General features: G+C 45.0%; 1 protein-coding gene across 1 annotated transcript in view; it reads left to right on the top strand.

Moving 5' to 3' along the window:
* The first annotated feature begins 1,348 nt into the window (after positions 1-1,348).
* HTR1E (5-hydroxytryptamine receptor 1E) overlaps positions 1,349-12,471 on the top strand; it is a 35,478-nt gene continuing 24,355 nt past the window's right edge. The window contains exon 1 of the mRNA XM_053938519.1: positions 1,349-1,403. The gene's annotated coding sequence lies outside the window, so the exon portion shown is untranslated. The remainder of the gene's footprint in view (positions 1,404-12,471) is intronic.

The raw sequence follows: 12,471 nt of genomic DNA, 5'->3' as shown, positions 1-12,471 counted from the left end.
GACAGGAACAGAGAGTTAGATTTTTAAACCAAGACTCCACATTAAAACACAGGTTTCTAAAGCTGTGCATAATAATACAATTTCTGATTAGGGACAATCTCATTAGAACAAAGCAGAGGTTCTTTACTTCCATTCTTCACTTCTTGTATTCCTAGCATCCCATGCATCCTTCCTTCCTTAGAAAATCAGAAGCCTTTTAAGACTTTCCTGTGGGATTTTTATACAAATCATTTGGTATGTGGGGAAGCTTCCATCCTACCTATTTTGGTGGAAAATATAGCATCGAAGTTGCATTTGACAAAGTTAACACTACTAGTAGACATTATGTCATTCTCAGAGGGAACAACTACTTGATTTTTAGTCATTGATGGCCTCTAAAATTTCTCTGTGGTACTTCCATAGGGTATCCTTCGCTCCGTACGGTGTATACACTGCAAAACCGAGCGACTCCACTCCCGTGTGTTCAGACAGCGTGGACGCAGCGCTCGCTAGCCCACATGGCTCGCTAGCCCACATGGCTCTCACTCCAGCTCCGCCTGCTCCAGGAGCCATCTCCGGCACTGGTCAGCACCGGGTGATCAGGGACGGACTGTGAAGAGCGGGCAAGCACCAAGCAGGCTCTCCCGGTTCCCAGACTGTGCCCGCATCAGGTACCAGCCCTCGGAAGCGCGCTGCTGCCGACACACCTCTCTCCGTGCACCAGGGCGGGCTGAGCTCCAGCCGGGAGCGGGCTGATCCAGCGCCGCGGCTGGGCTCCAGCCAGGGCGGCAGCTGCAGCCGCCCCACGCCGCGACAGGGCAGCGACAGCGCCCCCGGCACGGGCCCAGGCACCGGCCACGGCCGTGCCTGAGCAGCGGCAGGAGCAGCGCCGGGGCTTGGCCAGAGCAGCAGCAGCCGGGGCCGGGGCCGGGTCCGCCCGCTCTGCACCGCACCGCCTCGGTGCCCGGAGCCGCCTCGGTGCCCGGCGGTGCCCAGCGGTGCCCGGCGGTGCCCAGCGGTGCCCGGCGACGGGCGGGCGGGGGTGCTCCTCGGCGGGCGCGGCGGGGAGGGGGCGGTGCCGTGTTGCCGCCGCCGCGGAACGGAACGGAGCTGCTGCATTCTCATCCTCATCCCCATCCTCATCCTCATCCTCATCGTCCCCTCCCTCGGCGCGACCCCGCCGGCTACCCCCGCCCAGGGGGGCGGGAAGGCAGCGGGCGCTGCCCGCGGTGGCGGCGCGCCCCGAAGTGGCTCCGCACGGCGTTTCCCCCCACCCCGCCCGCTGCCGCCGATAAATCCCAGTGCCGGGGGCCAGCGCGGCACTTGGCGGCTGCCGCGCTGCGGGGAGGCGGCGGAGCTCGGCCCCCTCCCCGCGGCGGACACCCCCGACAGGGGCAACAGGAGCCGCAGCCGCCGGAGCTCAGGTGAGCGCCCGGGGCTGGGGGCGGCGGGAGGACGAACGGGACCGTGCGGGGGTCGTAGGGAGCTGCGGGAGTGCGCGGGGCGCTTCCCCTGACATTCCCCTCTGCTGCCTCGAGGGCACCGGCTGCGAGGGGGATCCCCGCTAGCACAGGCGGGCAGCAGGATGCTGCGATGCTGCCCTATGAACCGTGAAGTTTTCCTTCGTGAGCTTTGAGGCGGGGTGCCGGAGGGCTCCTTGAGGGCTGCGGAGCTCTGCCGAGGGCTGTGGTAGCGCGGGAAGCTCGGAGAGCGCGGCTGAGCGGCGGGCGTACCCCACCCAGCGCGGCTGCCCCGCGGCGCCCGGCGCTCCCGCGGTCCTGGTGAGCAGCGTGCTCTCCGGGGTTGTCCGGGCATCCCCAGTCTCTACTCGTGGTGCTCTGAGGTCCACTCTAGAGTAGTCCTCAATAGGTAAAAAGGTCAGTGCCAAAGTGGGGACTGAATGGTGAAATGATGCACAGCATGTAAAAATAGTTATTCTCAGTACTGTACGAGGTAGATTGTATTCCTTGCTTCAGGAATGGACCTCCAGGGGCATGAAATGCAGGTGTTGAACTGCTCACCAAGGACCTGATAGTCCTTGTGACTCAAAACGAGCAGCAGGTGGAATCGAGACCTTCATTTGGCTACAGGCTGTATGGTTCTTCAGTATCTAGACAGGTGGTGAGCAGAGAAGAGGGCTAGTTGATTTTATTGCTTGTAACCAACCTTACACTTCAAGTTTGAGTCCACGGCGACTAAATGGCATGCTGTTAACAGCATAAGGCATTTAATCTGTGTTTAGTTATTTTCTGGTGGCTGGGAATCTTACAGAAAAAATTCTGAAATGTTCAATTTCAAAGGATTGGAATTGCCATGATATCATACATTCAAAAAACTGAGGCTCTAAGTTAAAAAAAAAAAAGGAAAAACCCACCAAATCTGCACCTCTAATGATGCACTAATTTTCCATAGAGAGACATGTAAAAATAGCATCAACCCAGCAAAGTACTTGTTAAATTCAAGTGAGGGCTTACATACGATGAGCTTCAGTGGAATTACTCAGAAGCTAAAGGCAAGGCTGAAGGCAAATGTGCTTCTGTGATTCCCCAAACCAGGGCTTAAGTACTGTTCATTGAAGTATTCAGTTGCATGAATCACAGTCTTTCAAAAGTTCAAGGCAGACCAAATCAGGGAAAACATGGACTGAACAGCATTGTCAGCCTCTCTGCACAAGAACAAGGTAATCACCAGCCATGTGGATTTTTGCCGGGGTTTTTTAGGAGGTCTCTAAGTATAGAGTGAGTGGCTCTTGACTGTCTTGAAATGCAGATTACAATCTCCTAGGAGCCACTAGCCCTCCATAATCATGGATTGGCTTCAGCCTACCTTTGCATTTCAGTCATGTCTCAAACTTTGGGACTTGGGAGGGCACCTTTTATGGCATCTACCCAATTTAAAAAATACAAGTACACAGAAAAGCTCTTCTTTCTTAAAACCATGATCTCAAATTCATTTATAAGCACCAAAAGCATAGATTGTCAGGCACCAGATACATAGATAATTTTCAGGAACCAGAGCACTTGCCAGCATGAAAAAAAGGACAACATTATATAATTAAGATGTCCAAAGAGTAGCATTTATTTCTAAATATCTTTGTTCTTTTGCGAGGTACTCTTGGATTCCTATGAAATTAGAGGAAATTGTACTTTACTGTTCCCTGGTTTTCCTCTATTGCCAAAGTCTTGTGCATGCTGAAATAATCTGTATCCTTGGATATCTTCCCATTCTTTTCAAGATGCAGATAAACATGCCTGTCTTAAGAACTTTAATAAATTTAAGATGTATGTTTGCTTGTATTGTAATTTAACAACTTCAGAAGTGTACAGACAGAGGCAGTGTTGGTTTTGCTGTTCTGAGCTTCATCCTGTTGCTGTTGATAATGTGCCTTTGTTGATGTTGGGGGCAATTTTGGGGTTTCCTTTTCCTTCTTCTTTTCTCTGTAAAACCCACCAGCTTCACCAAGTGGCCACATAAAGACAGTGGATGTCAGCTTTAAAATTTGTGTTTCCCTGATCCTGGTATTTCTGCTGAAATCCTGGTGCCCCTTGCTGGCAACTGCATTAGTAAGTAAAGAGGAAACTGGCAGCAGCCCCCTTCTTACTGAGGGGTTTGGATTTAGCATAACCTCCCTGTAAGAATTATATGTCAAAGACATAAGGGTCTCTTCCAGGACACAAAGGAAGCAGTCTCATATATTAAAAAGGGAAGAAAAAAAATCCCAACACAAACAGCAAGAAAAGCCTTAAATCAGTTGAAAGCTGTTTGGAGAGTCATTGGTAAAACACGTGGAGTACACCAGGAGAAAGAAAAAGGTCACCAGGCCATACTCAACTCCATCTAATTACATTACGTCTGTCAAACTAATCCCTGGCACAACTTGACTGAAAATATTTCTCTGGGTCTCCTTTGTAAAGTGACTAGTGCATTAAAAAGGCAAGCACCTATTTCTCCACATGCTCATGTAAATATGTCTGTCTATGAACAGCCCTCTCAACAGCATTTGGCCTGTGTAAAATGAAACACCTGCCCAAGATTTTACTTCTGCAAACAGCTAGTGGATTAGCCCTTCTAAACCTTTTTACATAGATGATTTTGTGCTCTTGACAGTCCTGGCAGTAACAAATGTGGGGTCTGTGGAGGTCAGTGTGGTGGCAAGTTCAGCAGGTACAGATGAGGTCAGAATTTGAATGTAGCTGAGGTGAAGTAGAGATGTGATCTGTAGAAGTGAGTTCAGGAAGGCCAGGTAGGGAGCTGGGAATAATCATCATGCTGAGCTGGGAATAATCATCATGCTGAGCTGGGAATAATCTGCTGCACAAATCTAATATGGGAAGCAGCTTGCCTGGTAGCACTTCTACCAGTAAAAAAAAGTAGTGCTGAGAGAAAGCCAGACCTTTCACACTGCTGCACAAGGAGGATTGCACCCTACAAAATATGTGGTGGGATTTGGTCCCTCAGCTTGATGTTGATGGGGTCTTGGCTGAAGGAGTCCACCACTTGGGACACAGCTGTTAATTACCTGGTGAGGGTGCAGGGAAGGACTTAAAAACAGGGTCTGAGGGAGATTTATCAGGCTCTTTAACCTCAAGAGTGAGCTGAAGCAGGATGTGCTTGTAGCCTCCAGATTTATAAGTCTGCTCCAAAAGGAAGGGAGCTACCTGCTCCCTGTGCAGCCAGTATGGACTCAAGCCGCCCTGTGACCACGGTGTTGGACGTGCTGAGAAACCTCCCATAGGGAAGCAGCAGCTGTACTCCTCTCCAGGATAGGAAACGCCCTGAAAGAGTGACAGGGTATATCCTTAGATATGCTGGGCTTGGGTAGCACTTGGCAAGGGTGTTTTTGTAACAGGGAGCTACTCCTACAAAGGGACATTTTTCTTTAGTCCCACGGACAGCAAAGTCACCTTGGGCAAAACAAAGTTTGGGCCTCTACATTATTTAGAAACAGAATAAGCAAACTCATCAGGAGATCCCAACATCTAACTCCTCTGCTCATGTGGAACTACCCTTTTCCTTATTGTTTCCTCAAATCCAGAATGGGAACAAGGAGCCAAAATGCTGAAAGTAAGGCCACCCTATTGAAGACAAGGCTTAATCTTACAAATGGCAGTTGCCAAGGCTGTGGTTGCTGCACAGGGCTTTCTAAATGCCAGTTTTCCCTCTGTTGTCTTTGCTGGCTGGATCCTTTTGCCCAGCTGGCAGCCTCTTGGCAATACATAGTCTGCCTGCTCTCCCTGGAAATGCAGGGAAACACCTCACCATGTGACTGCTGGGGGCAGGGGACACTTCCACTGCTGCCTCTGCTCTGGACACCATCCACATTGCCAGAGGTTCCTTCTCCATCAACTATAAGCACCCATTGCTGGGCACCTCCCTTCCCAAAGGGCCTGTGGGACATAGGGTACAGCTTCTTCCTGCCCAGCCCCATTCCTGCAGAAAGACACAAAGGAACATCTCTTTTGGGAGCAGGCAGATCAAATATTTGTCTGTTGCAGAAGCTCATAACAAAATTGCCTTTCAGGGTCACGCATGCTCTCCCAGGGGTCTGTTTGGGATCCTAAAAATGGAGTTTTTGGTAGCACCCACACCATTATTCAGTCTCTCCAATACTATCAAAATATATGCAGCGGTACCATATCAGCAGTTCATCAAATACAATTTAAAATGTTTGGGGAGTAGTGTATTGCAAGTCCCCAGCATTGTCACTTGTTACTACCACTGGAAACCCTGTTCCTTTACCCTTCTGGCCAAATGCCATGGCTTCAGCCTGGCAGGGAACAGGATGCACTGTGACCTTTAGCACTGCACTTGCAGAATTATCCCTTTTTCCCTGCAAGACTTTCCAAGTTCAGATATCCTGGAGGAATATCATGCTGACAGCTTCTAATTATGCTACTGGTTGATTTAACAATTTATGCTCTTTTAAGAGCTAGAAGTCAAGGAAGGCCAGGAATGATCCCTTCCCTGAGCCCACATCTCAGATGAACTGGCATCTCTCTGGCAGAGCCTTTCAGAGGAGGGGAGTAACACACATCCAGTTCTCCAGGATAGACAGCCCCCAGTCCCAGCATGGGCTACATGAGCCTTTGGCTGTTTCCTGTCCCTCCAGACACACTCTTTTTGCCTCTGGGTGGTTTTGCAGCTATCTCTGCTGTGGCAGTATCTCACAATTTGTGACAGGGCCCAAATACACTGACTAGCTCCAGATCCACCTCTTTTTTAATCTGCTTGAAAAGATTTTGGTTTATACTTACAGCGTAAGCAGCATAAAAAGGCAAGATAGTTATAGACTGACACATTTATTTACTTTAACGTATTCCTCCCCACAAGCTGAATTAGACAGATATTCCTATTAAGGTTTTAGTGGTTCTGGTTTACTTTGTTTCTTTCTTTTTTATAATCAAGCAGGCCAGGCTATCTGCTACCCCAGATAGCTATTGTTACCTGCCCTGCTGTTCTGCTCTTTTGTCCTTTTTTTTTTTTCTTTTCTTTTTTTTTTTAATACCCATTACAAATACTCATATAAATACCCATTTCAAAGTAGGATAAGACCATACAAATGGGGTCTCACATAGCAAAATGCTCTCATGAACTGTGTCTCATGGGCTGGACCCTGTGCTGCTTCTGTCTTCCAGTGTCTTTCCTGTAGGTGACAAATTTGAAGTCAAGCATAAAAACTGAAAAGCACCATTCAGAAAGATTTATGATCCTGTTTCATTAGGGATGCATATGTGGAATTATTCCCTGCCTGAAAGCACTGACTCAGAGCTCACATGTAAATTGCCAGGATAATTCCACTATTCCGTGTTTCACAGAATTGAATGTTCCATGCATTGCTTCAAGTGTTTTGCTGATGAAAATCTTTCCATTTTCTCTTAGAGAGAGTTCTGTAGACCGTTGAGCTGTAAGTATGTTGTCCTGACTCACAAACACACAGTGACTGCCAGTCAAATTAGTATCTTAATTTTAAACTGGACAGCTTCCTATCAACACCACTCTGTTCTTGCAGTAATGCTTTTGAGTAGTAGCATTTCTCAGATGTGTGAAGTTCTGCATGAAGGGAAATACTTGGAACTTAGCAAAGCTGTGTCCATGTTGTGTCTTATCTTCATAACCCAGAGTATTCAAAGCTGCAAAACCTAAGTTGGCTGCCAAGCAAGACCCTGTCATGAGTGTGGGTGATCATAATACACAGGGCACGATTCACATGTTTATACAGCAAATAACTTAATTTTGACCTACTTACGATGACATTTCATTAAAGGACATTAAAACAAAGTGCTTTTTAAATTGCTGAAATAGGTTAGTAGTTAGCATCCAGTTTGGAAAGTGAGTGAGGTCTGAAATGAGTTACAAGCAGGCACACATATGTTTTGTTTATTAGATATTTTCCAACTGATTATGCTCAACTTGTTAGGATCCGAAGAGGCTGACCAGAGTGAAGTGGCCAACCTGGGTACATGCTGCACCCAGCTCTGTTTGACACAGCTTGCTGTGTTAGCTGTCACTGCTCAGGTGGCTTTCCATACAATTCATGTTTCCCTGAGTTGTGACAGTTAAATATCCACTTTTCTCTTCCTGGTGAGACTAATGCCTTGCTAGCTGTTGTATCTCATAGGCCAGCATAAAGCAGGCAGTAAATATTTGATAAAACTGTTTTGCAGGGTGTGAGTGTGAACTTCACAGTGTGGAGACAGCTGAAAATCAAATTGTTCTTCTTGAATTAAGAGCCCAGAGTATCACTGGTTTTGTTCACTGGACTGAAACAGAGGTCTGAAATTCCTGAATAATTTGACAAATTATACATTTGGGCTGGTATAAATAGGAACACTCACCTGAATTACAATTGAACTTTCCTGCTGTATGTGTATCTGAGCCTTTCTCTGGGCTGCATCTCACACAGCAGCTGCTTGCTGAGCCTTAAGAAAGTTTTCAGGGATATTAAAGCACACTATGTTCCTCTGAAAACCAGCAATCATCCTGTCCATATTGGAATTCCATGTGTCCTCAAAAAACTCACCCACTGAACACAAGGAAGGGCTGGGGGAGGTTTCATTAGCTATTTGAGCCTTTTGCTATTAGGGAGCCTCTGGTCTCCTTCTTTGGATATTTTCCAGTTGTCAGGTAACATATGGACATAGAAGAAAAAGCCCTCTCTTACAGGGGAGAGCAAAACAAACAAAAAAAAGTTAGCAAGAAATAATAATAAACTCTTATTATAGTATGAGAAATAGTATAGTGCTTCTCTATAGTGCTGCTTAGTTATCTAAGATCCTTAAAATTAGTGCTTGAAGAAGACTTTCTGTGATGGGACTGTGCTGCCTGGCTGTGCCTCTATGGGATCTGAGGGGTCCAAAATGCTGTTTGGGCATAAGGACTACAATCCTAGATGCTCCTACTTGTGGAGAAGTTTGGAACAAGATAGCAGGGAAATTTCTACATGGAATTTTTATTATTATTGTTAAAGAAGTGAAGCCAGCCCTGCATTTAACCTTTTAGTTATGTTGATCTCTGTCCCAAGGAGTTTGAAGCAAACGTAGACTTCCTCTTCTCCCTAGTAGCTGCAGAAGTGTCTGTAAAAGAAACACGAAATGGGCAAATCTTCCATGAACAGCAATTGTGTCAAAAATGCTCTGGAACCTTATCATATAAAATGGAAATTGACACTTCTTAATGTCTTAGTGTAGTCCAGTTGTCTCTTAGAAAAGGCTACAGTATTTAGCATCAAAATATCAGTTTTCAGTCGCTGTTGGTTTTAGGCTCTGACTTCTGATTAAACATACATACTAAGCTGCTAAGAGTAAACACATATCATACAAAAGTAAAGCTTGCTTGTTTCCCAAGTGTTTGATAATAGAAGAAGTGTTTGCAGACGCTTCACTAAAGAAAAAAAAAACAACCACACACACACAAAAAGAAAAAAGGAGAATACTTGTCATATTTCACAGAGAAGGAAAAAACATATAAAGAAAACTAGATACACTAGAGACTTAAGCACAGCTTGCTTTGAGACAAGTTTGATATGTGGGTGGGTGATAAATATACTGGGATTTACTGGTGGAGGTATTTGTAGCTGTTTTCACTTGCTGTAAAAAAGCACAGCATGGATGTTTGGAAACTTACAATCCTGCAGTTTCTGCAAACTGTTCCTGTTAATAAGTGCTAGCAGAGATCTCTGCCCAGTGCTGATGAAGAGCAGCCAGAAGAACAAGTGAGAACATCCTGGACGAGCCTTAGGGACATCCAAGCTGAGGGAGGGAGATGGTCTTGAGGCTCATGCTAAGGTGCCACTTTGCATTACCAGGAAAGCTTAAACTTAGAGCATGGGCAGGTCCAGACACCAGCGCCAGGGGAGGAGTAAGGACTTGGCCCAGTCACAGCAGTATATTGGAAGAAAAAAATCCTGCCAATTTTCTTGAGTCCCTGCTATCTCTACAAACCCCAAACATGTTTTGGGGTTTTGTCCATTCCACTGGAGCCAATAGAGGTCTGGGAACTGCTGAGCATGTAAATGAATTTTTAATATATAATCAGATAGGGAAGAAAATGTTACTTAAATGTCTTCCACAGCCTATTAAACCATTTAACTTTTCTTAAGCTCATTTACTTTATTCTTTGGTTATGAAGGAAGTTTTCTAAGGTAAAATTCTATTGCCCTGGCTCCTTTATAGTTTGGGGAATTCAGAAGGTGTGACTAGATTCAAGTGCGGGATCTTCCCCAAGATATTCATATGTGAAGGAGCTTTTGCATATCCTGTATATGAGATCCAGGCTCCCACACTTAAAATGATCCTCATTAGCTTTTCCTCATGGACAGAGTGAGCTGATAATCATCACCATCTGCTGGCCACACTCCACACCATTCAGTAAGGCTTGTGACCAGAGCACAAGTATCTCGTTGATCCCTGTCTGTATTCACCCTGGCCATCCCTTGCCAGTGATTCTGCTTGGGCATTAGAGGAGGATTGGGAAAAAAATACAGATTGAGAGGGTGGTTCCAGAGAAGCCAGAATCAAAAGGTGGAGTGAACCCTGAGAGTTTGCTGCCTTAACTAAAGCAGTTTCTGACAAGTGAATGACATTGAGTTGCATCCATCTCCCATGCTTTACACGTGCTCCAGGTGTGACCAGCTCCTGTGTCACTGATCAGCCCCATACAGGAATGTTCCTTTAAAAACATACAGGCATGTCCCTTAAAATGCTCCTGGCTCTCCCTGCTGTGCAGCTGTGCCCTGGGACCTCCAGGTGATTTATTAAAGAAATATGGATATTGATCTAGCACCAATATCCAACTGTGACGGACAAAAACTCTCTAACAATTTTAAGTTAGAACGTGTATGTTCATTGCGACGCCGGGCAGCGTGTGGGACAGCTCCCAAATACACACTGTGTCTTTCAAATGATTACAGAGTCCTTTTATCCACACAAGAATTGAATACCCAAAACACAAATACATATTCATCATTTTGGTCCATCCCATTCCTCGCTTCGTATGCTAATCATTCCAAAAGCTATTGAGCATGCGTAGTTTGTTCCTTGAAATGGGTCGGTGGTCCCTTTCATGGGGAGGGGTCCCAAAATGAGGAAGTAAATGAAGTCTTCCTCATTCTGACCTTTCTACCTTTTCAATGCAAATGTGACAAATGAACCTTGGTAGAACTCCCATTCCTTGTCTTCAATTGGTTTCAGAACAGAGGAGGCCCACAATTGTCTTATGTTCCTAAAAGCTATTTGTCAGTTTCTATATTCTTCATTATAAACCCAGCTAACTAAACATTGCGTTGACAAGCAATCAATTATTAAACTACTAACTCTTAACTTCATCAAGGCCTACTTACAAAATCCCTTTATTTTAATTAACTCTAGTAAAGCTTATCTCTAACTAAAATATTAGCTCCTCTAAAATCTCTAAATCTCTTAAAGTTTATGTTTCACAGGTGCACCACTGCCAGAAGCAAGCAGTAGAGCTGTTACCACACCGGCTTTGTGTGGCAGCAGCTCTCTGGCCACAGAGAGCAGGCACAGACTTTTCCAGGCATTGTCCTGGGGAAGGCTGTGAGAAGATCAGAGAAAAGAATGAGGAACAACTCTTATCTCCACTTGTTGCACCTGCTGTTGTGCACATGTGGAATGTGTCATGGAGATTTGTTTACCAAAGGGTGATTTCTTAATTGGACACTGGATGGTGTTTGGATGGATTGACCAGTTAGGTCAAAGCTGTATCGGACTGGCTGTAAGGGTTACTGAATTTCTTAAGAAGTATAGTAGAATATAGTATAAGATGATATAATAAAGCAATTTATCAGCCTTCTGCAATCATGGAGTCAATGCTCATTATTACCTGGCTGGGGGCCAGCGACAACAGCTTTGGAGTTTGAACTTAGAATGGAAAATGTAAAAGTAGGTTAAAAATGCAGAGGCTAGCATTTGTCTCATCTTGTACTTTAATTTTTATAGCACAGCTTAATTTGATGTTCTCTTTTTCATGTATAGCACATTCTAGTCAGCTGTTTAATAAGAAATTCACCTAACATTAAGAGGCACAGTAATATAGTCCTATGTACTGATAGAATTATAGCTCAGAAGCTTGCAAACAGAACTCTGTCAGCTATGGGATGATTTTAATGTGCAGGTGGCATTTTCATGGATAAAATTTCCATTATTCCATAACCAAGCTATTGCTTTCTAACCAGGCACACAATGGGCATTATTCAAGAGGGGGGAGGGGGGGTGGGAATATCTTTCTCTCAGAAACTATGGTTTGGATGCATGTGATATCTCTCTTCTCTGTGTGTTTAATTCATGATACTGATGGTACTATGGTTTATTTTCAGAAAAATGTTTTTTTCTCTGAAACTAGATCATAAAATACTGGTTTTTAAATATTGTCTTCAGCAGAAAATCATGGTAATTTCATTTTTAGTATTTTAGGCATAAAAAATGTGATTCAACAACAAATAGCTTAATGGAACTTTTAATGTAACAACCTTTAAACAATTTCACTATCCAGTACAGCAGTACCAACACTGATCTAATTTTGGGCCATTTTAGATAGTGTACTTTTAAGCTGTTCCATGAGGCATGAAATCCTGCATGTGTGGTTCAAACTGTGTGCAGTACAAGGCTGAGCAATTCTGCGTGATCACGAAAATCATTCTGAAAATCAACCAGTCTGAATTTTCACTTATGCTGGAAAGGTTTCTGGCAGATAAAGGGCAGGGGGATGTTACAGGGTTGAAAGGAGCTTGAAGTACACAACGCATGTAAAAGTAGACCTTGGGCAGCGATTACTAGCCAGATGATGGTAAGGAAACTGTCAGCAAATTGTGACACTGATAATTGCCACATCCTGGCCATCTAGCCATGCCTAAAATGATGGAGTTAAACAACCACAAATTCCTTGGTGTTTCCTTGCATTCCTGCACTGAAGTGTCAATGCACAGAGATCTAGGTAGTCATTGGAAAGATCTAGATGGTCAGTGCTTCTTGTGGA

The sequence above is a fragment of the Vidua chalybeata genome, chromosome 3 (assembly GCF_026979565.1).
Source record: "Vidua chalybeata isolate OUT-0048 chromosome 3, bVidCha1 merged haplotype, whole genome shotgun sequence".
Taxonomy (NCBI): domain Eukaryota; kingdom Metazoa; phylum Chordata; class Aves; order Passeriformes; family Viduidae; genus Vidua; species Vidua chalybeata.
Note: the sequence above shows the minus strand (reverse complement) of the source record. Positions and strands in the feature narration are given on the sequence as shown.